Raw genomic sequence first — 14899 nt, forward strand, 5'->3', positions numbered from 1 at the left:
ATTATCACCAGTTCAGAAGAGAAAGCCATGCTAGCACCAGAACAGGATAGCTCCTAATCAACTCAGAGAGATAAACTATCAGGATACACATCCCCAATTGTTTGCCTTCTCCCATTCTTCTTGGGGAACTCTCGGTAGTTACAGTTGTTGGAGGCAGGAGTGTTATTTTCTTTAGTGGTATACCTGGTGACAAATCACTCTTATTGCAGTAAATAACTTCCTCCTCATACCCGAGTGGAAAAACTAATTATTCAGAAGGTCCCCGAAAAAATAGACACACCATAGTAGGGACTTGTTGATAGAACTCAAGTGGAAGAGAGAGGAAGGAGGAGGGTGGAATTGTGAGTGAAAACCCATTCTGTGAATCAGTCTGTCAAACAATAAAATTACCTAAAGAAGGAAAAAGAAGGTTTCTTGTGTTAATACATAAATGGAGTTCAAATTCTTCCTCTCTGAAAGAAGACTAGATGATAAGTCTGTTGTTTTATGAAGCTACAGTACTCATCATAGGGGGACAGCATTTTTTTTTGAACTGTGTTTCCTGTGTTACTTTATGTGTTTGTGCCAAAAGCATCTGGCTGATTATTCAAGTCGCCCTGACCCAGAATCTGGCTCAGTTTCCTTTTGTTATTGTCCCTTCCTGAGCCTCTTTCTTTTCCATGTTCTGGAGGAAGAAATCTGACTTCCAACATCTGGGTATATTCCCTCAGCTGTGCAAGGTTTATAAAACCTACAGGTTGTTTATCTGACCCAGAGTAATGAAAGCCTTCACAGTAACAGAGTAGAGAGGTCATGGTGGGGACTAGCTCATAACAGCTTTCTTAGCTATTGAGGCTGCCGTGGCAAATGCCACAGTCTGGGCAACTCGCAAAAATGTCCACCACCTCACTGTTCAGAGTTTGACAAGCTTACTATAAAGGAGTCACAAAGGATGATTCCTCTTGAGGGCCACTTCTTTGGCCTAACAGGTGGCCATGCGTTCTCTGGAACTTCTATCTTCTCTGGGGAAATGCTTCTGTTCCAGTGTATTTTTGTAGCAAAACCCTTAGATTGAAATACTCAGTTGACCCCATTTAATTAATTATTTCTGTAAAGACTGTGCCTCAAAATATAGCCATATTTGGAAGTAGTAAGGACCAGATTTAAAGAAATACATACTGAGACAAAGCTCTATACAAGCAATCCCTTTAAATCAGAGGTCTTTCAAACTAAAAGACAGCAAGGCATGGGGCTAGTGCCTGTAGTCAGGGGACCGAGTCAGGGCAATCCTGAGTTTGAGCTCCAGTCTGGATTTCATAGAGAGACCCTTTCTCAATCAATGAACTAACAATGTGGAAACAAAAGAAATCAGTCTACCGGGGTACAGAACATTCATTAGTGAGGATGCTGTCCTATATCCAAAAAGGATGAAATATGAATTGGCGTGATGGAAACAACATGAGAAGATTCTGGGCACATAGAACAGGCAAAATTAACACCAGTCCTGGGAGGATATTCCTTTGAATGAAACATTTATTTCCCATCTTTCCCACCCATGGGATGTAGAAAAGATTGTGGTGCTTGGCTCCCTCCTTCCTAATATGAGTCTTTCAAAATATGAATGTTTTTAGATTAGGCAGGTTATCTTAAATTTCTTCTTATTTTAAGGATAATAACTATGTTCCTTTATTAATCTTTGCCTGAAAAATTACTAAAATGGATAAAAGTACTCTAATCTTCCTTATTCTCTTCCAGATGATATGAGTGACTGACAGAGGCAGGGTGTCCAGGCAATCAAGTTAGAGACCAGATTCAAGGTATGATCAAAATTTAAATATTACCAATAAATTTGAGCTTGTAGAAACTTAGATGGAGAAACTGATTTTTGTAAGATAACATGCTCTACATACCACAGACAGGCACACACAAACACAAAAAGCTGAGTCTTTATTGTCTGGAAATATTTTGTTCCTTCTATTGCTTCCTAGGAGATGAAAAATTCATTCTAGACCATTTTTTGTCTTGTGAATTTATTAGCTGATGTTTTGATAACACATGATGACCTTGAAAGGGAAAAAGAAAGAAGAGAAACTATATTGTCCTGTGCATCTGGGCAGTGTCTGAGTCTGTGTAGCTATCTGATTGACCTTACAACCTGCTTAGGCAAAGTGCCAGAATAATATTTTTGAATATTTAAAGTTTTGATTGGCAACACAGTTCTAAATAGCATCAGTTTCCTAAGTATAGCAAGTATCTTTTGTTTTTAAAAACATGCCCTTTTAGAAAATGGCCATTAATTTAAAATGGAACTCACATGACATTCAAAACATAGGTTGTCAAACTAATGGTTGGACATTTCACCTTGGAAAAATAACCATTTCTTTCAACACTGTGTAAATCTCTCCATGCACTAGGCAATTCTATAATGTATAAATGTTCTGGACCGAAAGGGCATACATGTTTAAATGTAAACACCCATCAAGTACATTGTCACACTACATTTTAGAGTCTTTATTATATTTGTACATTTTGGAGTAAATCTGTGTGTAGAGTCACACAAAGAGAATGTGTACCTATGAACACTATAAAAGAGTTCAAATTGAGAAGAAATGTTGAAACCTGCCACGTTGGAAGCAATATTAAATTTTTATCAAGCAACAATAGTCAGAAAGCCAGGTAAAAGTACAGGCAAAAATACTCTCCCCCTTTCCTCTTCCCTCCTGCTCCACCCCACCCCTTCCTCTCCCCCACTTTGCTCTCTCCTACCTCTCTTCCTTTTTCCCTCCTCCATCATCCTCCTCTTTTCCTCCTCTCCCCTTCATTGTGCCATTTTTCTTCTTTCCTTTCTTTGGTCTATACCCTGTGATTTTACTCTCCAGCATTTTGTGTAAGGGATGTATAATCATGGGTAATTTATCTTCAGTATCTTGTACTCCATTGTTTCTAGATTCCTTACAAGAGCCTCAGACAATGTTCCTACAATTAGTCTAGGACCACGGCTTGCATTTATCTAGGAAGTTGTAAGCACTTTAGCTTGGCTTTACTAGAAACTCATCAATTACCTTGGGTCTTAGAAATGGCTCAGTAAGGTGAAAGCTAGGCCGCCTGCTGAGCCAAACCTAAAGATAAAAGTACTTATTATTCTCATAAAAATGCCATTTTACATACTTGAATAAGACCCTGATAAATAGTTTCTATCCATTTTCTACTATTAGAAGCAGGGGAAAAGGAAGACATATCCAGGCACCATTCAGTTTTGTTTTTCCTTTTCTAATTGCTGGAAAATCATTTCCATAGAAAAGGCTCAAAAGAACATATCTATAGAGGTATTTGAGTCTCAGCCCTTTGTGAGAGGAAAGACTGAATTTATCTCATTTATAGCCTCAACTTTATCTATACTAGAAGGCATAGAGTAGGTTCTTTAAAGTTGTTGAATAATGATAATATTGCTTATTGTTGCCTGGAGCAACATGGAAATGATGGTTATTAGCCTCTAAAGCCCATGGGAAAATATTGATGAGATATTTGTAATTTTGCTCTTAATATAGGAAGATAAGGAGGCATATCTCTGATTTACATAAGAATGTTAATCAATGTGATGAGACATCTGGAGAAAAACATCAAAGAATGAAATATTTATTTTGGCTAATAATTTGAGGGTTTTATACCATAGCTGACCCAATTCTCCTGAGGAACATACTAAGACAGAACTGATTATTCTGGGTGTGTGTTTTGTTGGAGTATTTATCTCTTTTATTTTTTAAACTTTTCTTTAATTTTATTAAAGTTCCTTTAATTTTTTGGTATATATACATATATACATAATATATCTATCTATATTTATATATATATATATATAGTTTACAAATTTACATTTCAAATGTTATCCCTTTCCCCAGCCTTCCCTCACATTCCCTCCCCCTGTTTTTATGAGGATGCTCCCACTTCAACCTCAACAGCCTAGCATTCCCCTACACTGGGGAAACAAGCCTTCACAGGACAAAGGGCTTCTCCTCCCATTGATGCCAGACAATGACATCCTCTGCTATGTATGCGGCTGGAGCCATGGGTTCATTCATGTGAATTCTAGGGTTGGGGGTTTGGTCCCTGGAAGCTCTCATAGTGGCATTGCTACAGATAGTTCTGAGTGGACATCCATGTCCCAATTCTGATTTCTTCATTCTTTATCATTCTACCATTCCTTACTCTATAGTCAAATATTCATCTTTACAAACCACATCCATCTGCGTTCTTGTCAAACCATTTTAATATATTTTTCAAACTGTCATTTTAAAAGTATAGGTTGACCTATTGTTCTCAAAAATTGATCCATCCACTCTGGAGAATGAAAACTCTGTTCCGGACAAACCACTGATGGAAAATTAATTTATTCATTGCCTTAACTGATATGGATCCAAGACGTCCAATTCTGCAACTTCCCCTTCTGTTTTCTCATCGCATCCCAAAAATATGTCTGCTCAGCCAAAACACCTATTTCCAAAATTACTGAATTCTGTTGACAATTGCTATTAATATTAAACAAAATTACAATTTTATTTGTGTGTGTGAGTATGTAGTGTGTGTGTGTGTGTGTGTGTGTGTGTGTGTGTGTGTGTGCACATTACAGCATGAGGTTGAGAATCAAAGGCATGTAGGAGTCTATTCAGGACAATTTGTCTGTGTTAGGTAAAGACTGAGTATGCATAATTCTTTCTTCTGTAAAGTTCTCATTTTTATAAAGTTTCTCTTACAAGACTTTGGGTGCCCTTAGGAACAAAACACCTACACAATGTAGCTGGAAAGCTTTTGGTAAATATAGACTAAGCAAGTTTTCCTGATGGCTTAGAGCAGAAGTTAGGGAGAGAATCGCATGAAGTAGAGAGCAACTGAATGAGGAAAGATGAGGAGTGTACTCTGAGTTGATCAAGTCTCCTTAACAGGTCATTTGTTCATTTACTTGGGTTTTAAACACTAGAGCAGGCTGCCCTCCAGAACTGGCTGAGCTAGCTAACAAGGGCAGTGGAGATAAATGTACTGGGGAAAGATCAGCAAGTGTAATGCGATTACTTCATCCATACTAATCCTTCATGTGCTTGGGAAGACTATGTGGTTTCATGTATTTCTACAATGGGAAAAAGTTACTCTGGTGCTAATCCAAGCCATGTTATGGATGGGGTCCATCTGGTTACCTTGGATGGGTGTCTATATTAGAAGATTCCATACTTTTGGAAACTAAACCAATTTAGCTTAGACTTTAGCATGGGCAGGAACAGCTTTTTCATAATTTACTTTTGTTTAACATTATATATGGCACAGAAAGTAAGACCTTGCAATGGGATTAACCTAGTAATTTTGGCCAAATTATCAATGCATAGTTCTCTTTATGTTGCAAAGTTTTAGAGTTTTCATTTTTGTCTTTTTGTTTACCTTGGAGTAGTAGACTATACTGGTTAGTTTCTATAAACTTGATACAGATGATACTTGGGAGAAGGGGACCTCAGCTGAGGAAATGTTACCACCAGATTAGCTCTATGCATGTCTGTGTAGCTTTGAACTTATTATGGAGGTGAAGATGACCTTGAATTCTGGATCCTCCAGCCTTGATCTTTATGGTGCTGAAATTTCAGGCTTGTATTACTGAATTGGGCTTATACATGATTGGAGACGGAACCCAGGTCTTTGTGGTTGCTAGGAAATCCTCCTACCCACCGAGCTAAATACTCAGCCCTGTACAAGGGTCTTACAATAATTTTTCTTTGAAGTCTTGTAAGGATGTTGGTACTGACCCAATCTCCATTCTTTAAACTACGCTGAAAATTAAAATGGTTTCCCAAGCCAGTAAGGTGGGCAATTGTGGAAGCTGGGATTTGAACTCTATCCATCCTGCCCGACAAAGATTTATTCTCATAATGAGCAAAAGAAATAATAAAATACTTATCTATTCAAAAAGAAAGAAGATGCTATTTCTCTCTAATCTTCATAAGTATTGGCTGGTACTTAACCTCTTTATCCATGGACTATTAAAAGTAAACAAATGCAGTATTCAGCAAGGGATTTGCTGAAGCCCTTTCTTTCTCTTCCCCCTCCCACTCAGAGTCTAGAGTATTTCACAGTTAATTTTCTAGTTATTAAAACCATCTCTAAGCTGAGCTTTCTTCATTACAGGGAATGATCAGTTGGTTTCTTTTTCTCTGCTCTTCAGAAAACAAGTGCACAGGAACAGTTTTCTGCAAATCTCCCCCAGAGCATTAAATAAGAAGGTCTGTCACTCAGACTAAACTCAATAATCCCCATGGTAGAGTTTACAGTTATGAATGTTTGGCAACTTTACGGGATCACATATGTACAGAAATTTTAATGGCTTCATAGATACTCTACTACAGAACACATGCTGTTGAATTCTGCTACTTATAACATTTTCAATCACATAGACATAATTGTAGGAAGAAGGAAGGTTTCCTATGGGTTGGGCAAAAGCTTAGTGGGTAAAATGCTTGCTGGACAAGCAGAAGACCAGAGAATCAATGTAGAGAAGCTGGGAGTAGTGACGCTTTTCATAATCCCAGACCTGAGAAGACAGGGACAGGTAGATGCCTGGTGCAGCCGATTTTGTGAGTTCTGTAGCAGGAAGTGACCCTGTTGGATAGCCCCTGATGAGTGGCAACCAGTGCTGTTCTCTGGCTTCCATACATAGGAACACGCACATGAACATGTTGTGCACATACACGTGCAGAGTTTTATTAAACTTTCAAAATGAAATTAATGGTCACTGTGTCACTAAACCCCAATGATTATTGTGCCATTTGAACCCCGTAGTGAAAGCTGAAATTCAGATGTGGGCTCAGGACCATAGTCAGCCCTTTCTTTGAGGAGAGTATATGGTCTGGAAGAGTGTGTAATGTGTGTGATGTGTGTGTGTGTGTGTGTGTGTGTGTGTGATGTGTGTGTGTGTGTGTGTGTGTGTGTGTGTGTGTTTTCTTAGGCCAGAAGAGATTTCAATAGCTATTCTTTCAATGTGCCACAAATCAATATACTTCTCAGCAAGGAGCTTCAAGAAGAGGTGAAATCTGTAATTCTGAAACTCAGGATAGTGAAATAAACAAAGTGCCCTGATTCAACTCCTGGGTCAAGGCCACACTACCTTCTCTAACATGGTCTGAATGAACTTCCTAACAAATATACTATTAGGAAAAGCTCGAGAAGAAACTGAATAGAAGCAAGTTCTCTGATTGGGTATTAAAAAAAAAAAAAACAGGGTGAGGGCCATAGCTTAAACAAAAAGTTTTCTTAGAGGAATGGATACATTCCTCTAAAATGTGGTACATCTACACAATGGAATATTACTCAGCTATCAAAAACAATGACTTTATGAAATTCGTAGGCAAATGGTTGGAACTGGAAAATATCATCCTGAGTGAGGCAACCCAATCACAGAAAAACACACATGGTATGCATTCATTGATAAGTGGCTATTAGCCCAAATGCTTGAATTACCCTAGATGCCTAGAACACATGAAACTCAAGACGGATGATCAAAATGTGAATGCTTCACTCCTTCTTTAAAAGGGGAACAAGAATACCCTTGGCAGGGAATAGAGAGGCAAAGATTAAAGCAGACACAGAAGGAACACCCATTCAGAGCCTGCCCCACATGTGGCCCATACAGATACAGCCATCCAATTAGACAAGATGGATGAAGCAAAGAAGTGCAGGCTGACAGGAGTCGGATGTAGATCGCTCCTGAGAGACACAGCCAGAATACAGCAAACACAGAGGCGAATGCCAGCAGCAAATGGCTGAACTGAGAATAGGACCCCCGTTGAAGGAATCAGAGAAAGAACTGGAAGAGCTTGAAGGGGCTCGAGACCCCATATGTACAACAATGCCAAGCAACCAGAGCTTCCAGGGACTAAGCCACTACCTAAAGACTGTACATGGACTGACCCTGGACTCTGACCTCATAGGTAGCAATGAATATCCTAGTAAGAGCACCAGTGGAAGGGGAAGCCCTGGGTCCTGCTAAGACTGAATCCCCAGTGAACATGATTGTTGGGGGGAGGGCGGCAATGGGGGAGGATGGGGAGGGGAACACCCATAAAGAAGGGGAGGAGGAGGGATTAGGGGGATGTTTGCCCGGAAACCGGGAAAGGGAATAACACTCGAAATGTATATAAGAAATACTCAAGTTAATAAAAAAAATAAAAGAAAAGAAAAACAAAACAAAACAAAAAAAAAGATGTGAATACAAAGAAAGGATGGACCATGAAATCACTGTCAAATGTTAGAATAATAATATAGCATATGATACACTGTGTATTACATGTGATCATAACACAGTTACATGAGTGTAGCAGTTGACTGACATCTAAACATATTAAACATTCAAAAATAGTGGAAGAATTTTAGAGTCAAAATTCATTACGAAGTAAAGTAGATGTGATATCTTAAAAATCAAATCTGAATTGTGAATTACATAGCTAGAAACAACTAGTTAACTGGAAAATGTACCCAGTATCACTATGTACGCAGAGGCACTGGTTAGATTGGAAGATGGTAAGTGTAAATCATGGGATATGATTCACAGACAGCCTCAACGGCTTGGAAATATCTCTCCTTAGTATTCTAGAGGGAAGGGAGTCTCTGGGAAACAAACATGTGACACTTGCAGGTTTGTTGAAAGCCATCAACTCTGATGTCTAAAGCCAAATTTAAACACGGAATAGAAAGAAAAATGTCTACAGTTAATTTACTCAGAATGAAGTTTTTCACACTGCGAAATTGCTAAGAACTGTCAGGAAGGACAGGTTGTCTTCAGAGAGGGACAGTAATGATGACCTCACTGAAACTCCAGTTTCCTATTTGCATCTGAAATGTTCATTGAGCAGTTAATTTTCTGCTTGGGCCATTTTTTGGAGAATAAGTATAAAGACCCACAAATAATGTTTACCAACAAATAAAAGACAATAAATAAAAGACAATTCTGATGTACAGAACTGTCAAAATTAGAATTAAATGCAGGATATACATATACAGTATCTTTGAATCCTTGACTTGCACCAGGAGATAGATTTTGACTCCTTTTGATTTAATTTTGACCTCTTCATGAAAACAAAAGGATACTATTAATTAAATTTTCTTGTTGGTTTGCATCCCTGGCTCCCAGACATTGCTTAGCTTTGACCACTACCTGGTTAGTAGTAGTGGAAAGAAGCTTGGAGTCAGAAGAGCTGCCTTTTAGAAGTTGCGAACAAGTTATATGGAAGTCATGAATGGTCCTTGGCTTTATCCACTTGCCTTTAGGCAGATATACTTCGTGTAAACAATGCTGGGGAAATTCTGAGTGAAGTATGCATGCCCAGGATAAGGAGAAATATTCTGGGAATAAAGAAAGAATAGCAGACATAGTTACTGTGGGCAATTAGTTCTCTTCAATTAAATATTAATGTAAACACAGGAAAGCCTGTGTTTATCTGTGGTACAATTTCTAAACTTTGATCTGGTAGATGCCTGTAGCCAAAGACAGTAATAAGTCTTTGTACCAAGTTAAGTATTCAGTAGACACTTAATGAGGTGGATAGTTGATTCAACCTAGATAGTTCAGGTAACGGAGTGGTTCACATCTTGGGAAGGACAGAATAGAGCAGGATAAGATTTCAACATGTCTTCCTGGTTGCTGCCGCCGCAGAGAGCCCTTGGGCAGCACCCCACGAGCAAACTTGAGCCTCGGGACCACAGGTAAGACCAACTTGTCTGCTGCAAGAGAGCTGCCTGGTGAGATCGGGACACACAGAGGCAGAATTCATCTAGGACCGGGCACGTCCTGTGTTTGCCGGAGGTCCCACACCCGCGGATCCCAGCCCGCAGCAGCTCTCTGCTCCCAGACCCCGTGGAAAAGAGACCTCACCGCCTGGTCAGGTGGGCACTCCTGAGGCTGCAGAGCGGAAGAGACCACCAACACTGCCCACCCCTGCCCACATCCCTGGCCCAAGAGGAAACTGTATAAGGCCTCTGGGCTCCTGTGGGGGAGGGCCCAGGAGCGGCAGGACCCCTGCCTGAGACACCTCTGGAACCTGAAGGAAACAGACCGGATAAACAGTTCTCTGCACCCAAATCCCGTGGGAGGGAGAGCTAAACCCTCAGAGAGGCAGACACGCCTGGGAAACCAGAAGAGACTGCTCTCTGTGCACACATCTCGGACGCCAGAGGAAAAAGCCAAAGACCATCTGGAACCCTGGTGCACTGAAGCTCCCAGAAGGGGCGGCACAGGTCTTCCTGGTTGCTGCCGCCGCAGAGAGCCCGTGGGCAGCACCCCACGAGCGAACTTGAGCCTCGGGACCACAGGTAAGACCAACTTTTCTGCTGCAAGAAAGCTGCCTGGTGAACTCAAGACACAGGCCCACTGGAACAGCTGAAGACCTGTAGAGAGGAAAAACTACACGCCCGAAAGCAGAACACTCTGTCCCCATAACTGACTGAAAGAGAGGAAAACAGGTCTACAGCACTCCTGACACACAGGCTTATAGGACAGTCTAGCCACTGTCAGAAATAGCAGAACAAAGTAACACTAGAGATAATCTGATGGCGAGAGGCAAGCGCAGGAACCCAAGCAGCAGAAACCAAGACTACATGGCATCATCGGAGCCCAATTCTCCCACCAAAACAAACATGGAATATCCAAACACACCAGAAAAGCAAGACCTAGTTTCAAAATCATATTTGATCATGATGCTGGAGGACTTCAAGAAAGACGTGAAGAACTCCCTTAGAGAACAAGTAGAAGCCTACAGAGAGGAATCGCAAAAATCCCTGAAAGAATTCCAGGAAAACACAATCAAACAGTTGAAGGAATTAAAAATGGAAATAGAAGCAATCAAGAAAGAACACATGGGAACAACCCTGGATATAGAAAACCAAAGGAAGAGACAAGGAGCCATAGATACAAGCATCACCAACAGAATACAAGAGATGGAAGAGAGAATCTCAGGAGCAGAAGATTCCATAGAAATCATTGACTCAACTGTCAAAGATAATGTAAAGCAGAAAAAGCTACTGGTCCAAAACATACAGGAAATCCAGGACTCAATGAGAAGATCAAACCTAAGGATAATAGGTATAGAAGAGAGTGAAGACTCCCAGCTCAAAGGACCAGTAAATATCTTCAACAAAATCATAGAAGAAAACTTCCCTTACCTAAAAAAAGAGATACCCATAGGCATACAAGAAGCCTACAGAACTCCAAATAGGTTGGATCAGAAAAGAAACACCTCCCGTCACATAATAGTCAAAACACCAAACGCACAAAATAAAGAAAGAATATTAAAAGCAGTAAGGGAAAAAGGTCAAGTAACATATAAAGGCAGACCTATCAGAATCACACCAGACTTCTCGCCAGAAACTATGAAGGCCAGAAGATCCTAGACTGATGTCATACAGACCCTAAGAGAACACAAAGGCCAGCCCAGGTTACTGTATCCTGCAAAACTCTCAATTAACATAGATGGAGAAACCAAGATATTCCATGACAAAACCAAATTTACACAATATCTTTCTACAAATCCAGCACTACAAAGGATAATAAATGGTAAAGCCCAACATAAGGAGGCAAGCTATACGCTAGAAGAAGCAAGAAACTAATCGTCTTGGCAACAAAACAAAGAGAAGAAAAGCACACAAACATAACCTCACATCCAAATATGAATATAACAGGAAGCAATAATCACTATTCCTTAATATCTCTCAACATCAATGGCCTCAACTCCCCAATAAAAAGACATAGATTAACAAACTGGATACGCAACGAGGACCCTGCATTCTGCTGCCTACAGGAAACACACCTCAGAGACAAAACAGATATTACCTCAGAGTGAAAGGCTGGAAAACAACTTTCCAAGCAAATGGTCAGAAGAAGCAAGCTGGAGTAGCCATTCTAATATCAAATAAAATCAATTTTCAACTAAAAGTCATCAAAAAAGATAAGGAAGGACACTTCATATTCATCAAAGGAAAAATCCACCAAGATGAACTCTCAATCCTAAATATCTATGCCCCAAATACAAGGGCACCTACATACGTAAAAGAAACCTTACTAAAGCTCAAAACACACATTGCACCTCACACAATAATAGTGGGAGACTTCAACACCCCACTCTCATCAATGGACAGATCATGGAAACAGAAATTAAACAGAGATGTAGACAGACTAAGAGAAGTCATGAGCCAAATGGACTTAACGGATATTTATAGAACATTCTATCCTAAAGCAAAAGGATATACCTTCTTCTCAGCTCCTCATGGTACTTTCTCCAAAATTGACCATATAATTGGTCAAAAAACGGGCCTCAACAGGTACAGAAAGATAGAAATAATCCCATGCGTGCTATCGGACCACCACGGCCTAAAACTGGTCTTCAATAACGATCAAGGAAGAATGCCCACATATACGTGGAAATTGAACAATGCTCTACTCAATGATAACCTGGTCAAGGAAGAAATAAAGAAAGAAATTAAAAACTTTTTAGAATTTAATGAAAATGAAGGTACAACATACCCAAACTTATGGGACACAATGAAAGCTGTGCTAAGAGGAAAACTCATAGTGCTGAGTGCCTGCAGAAAGAAACAGGAAAGAGCATATGTCAGCAGCTTGACAGCACACCTAAAAGCTCTAGAACAAAAAGAAGCAAATACACCCAGGAGGAGTAGAAGGCAGGAAATAATCAAACTCAGAGCTGAAATCAACCAAGTAGAAACAAAAAGGACCATAGAAAGAATGAACAGAACCAAAAGTTGGTTCTTTGAGAAAATCAACAAGATAGATAGACCCTTAGCCAGACTAACGAGAGGACACAGAGAGTGCGTCCAAATTAACAAAATCAGAAATGAAAAGGGAGACATAACAACAGATTCAGAGGAAATTCAAAAAATCATCAGATCTTACTATAAAAACCTATATTCAACAAAACTTGAAAATCTTCAGGAAATGGACAATTTCCTAGACAGATACCAGGTACCGAAGTTAAATCAGGAACAGATAAACCAGTTAAACAACCCCATAACTCCTAAGGAAACAGAAGCAGTCATTAAAGGTCTCCCAACCAAAAAGAGCCCAGGTCCAGACGGGTTTAGTGCAGAATTCTATCAAACCTTCATAGAAGACCTCATACCAATATTATCCAAACTATTCCACAAAATTGAAACAGATGGATCACTACCGAATACCTTCTACGAAGCCACAATTACTCTTATACCTAAACCACACAAAGACACAACAAAGAGAGAGAACTTCAGACCAATTTCCCTTATGAATATCGACGCAAAAATACTCAACAAAATTCTGGCAAACCGAATCCAAGAGAACATCAAAACAATCATCCACCATGACCAAGTAGGCTTCATCCCAGGCATGCAGGGATGGTGTAATATACGGAAAACCATCAACGTGATCCATTATATAAACAAACTGAAAGAACAAAACCACATGATCATTTCATTAGACGCTGAGAAAGCATTTGACAAAATTCAACACCCCTTCATGATAAAAGTCCTGGAAAGAATAGGAATTCAAGGCCCATACCTGAACATAGTAAAAGCCATATACAGCAACCCAGTTGCTAACATTAAACTAAATGGAGAGAAACTTGAAGCAATCCCACTAAAATCAGGGACTAGACAAGGCTGCCCACTCTCTCCCTACTTATTCAATATAGTTCTTGAAGTTCTAGCCAGAGCAATCAGACAACAAAAGGATGTCAAGGGGATACAGATCGGAAAAGAAGAAGTCAAAATATCACTATTTGCAGATGATATGATAGTATATTTAAGTGATCCCAAACGTTCCATCAGAGAACTACTAAAGCTGATAGACAACTTCAGCAAAGTGGCTGGGTATAAAATTAACTCAAATAAATCAGTTGCCTTCCTCTATACAAAAGAGAAGCAAGCCGAGAAAGAAATTAGGGAAACGACACCCTTCATAATAGACCCAAATAATATAAAGTACCTCGGTGTGACTTTAACAAAGCAAGTAAAAGATCTGTACAATAAGAACTTCAAGACACTGAAGAAGGACATTGATGAAGACCTCAGAAGATGGAAAGATCTCCCATGCTCATGGATTGGCAGAATTAATATAGTAAAAATGGCCATTTTACCAAAAGCCATCTACAGATTCAATGCAATCCCCATCAAAATACCAATCCAATTCTTCAAAGAGTTAGACAGAACAATTTGCAAATTCATCTGGAATAACAAAAAACCCAGGATAGCTAAAGCTATCCTCAACAATAAAAGGACTTCAGGGGGAATCACTATCCCCGAACTCAAGCAGTATTACAGAGCAATAGTGATAAAAACTGCATGGTATTGGTACAGAGACAGACAGATAGACCAATGGAATAGAATTGAAGACCCAGAAATGAACCCACACACCTATGGGCACTTGATTTTTGACAAAGGAGCCAAAACCATCCAATGGAAAAAAGATAGCATTTTCAGCAAATGGTGCTGGTTCAACTGGAGGTCAACATGTAGAAGAATGCAGATCGATCCATGCTTATCACCCTGTACAAAGCTTAAGTCCAAGTGGATCAAGGACCTCCACATCAAACCAGACACACTCAAACTAATAGAAGAAAAACTAGGGAAGCATCTGGAACACATGGGCACTGGAAAAAATTTCCTGAACAAAACACCAATGGCTTACACTCTAAGATCAAGAATCGACAAATGGGATCTCATAAAACTGCAAAGCTTCTGTAAGGCAAAGGACACTGTGGTTAGGACAAAACGGCAACCAACAGATTGGGAAAAGATCTTTACCAATCCTACAACAGATAGAGGCCTTATATCCAAAATATACAAAGAACTCAAGAAGTTAGACCGCAGGGAAACAAATAACCCTATTAAAAAATGGGGTCCAGAG

Source organism: Rattus norvegicus, chromosome 17 (genome assembly GCF_021556685.1).
Source record: "Rattus norvegicus strain SHRSP/BbbUtx chromosome 17, alternate assembly SHRSP_T2T, whole genome shotgun sequence".
Lineage (NCBI taxonomy): Eukaryota > Metazoa > Chordata > Mammalia > Rodentia > Muridae > Rattus > Rattus norvegicus.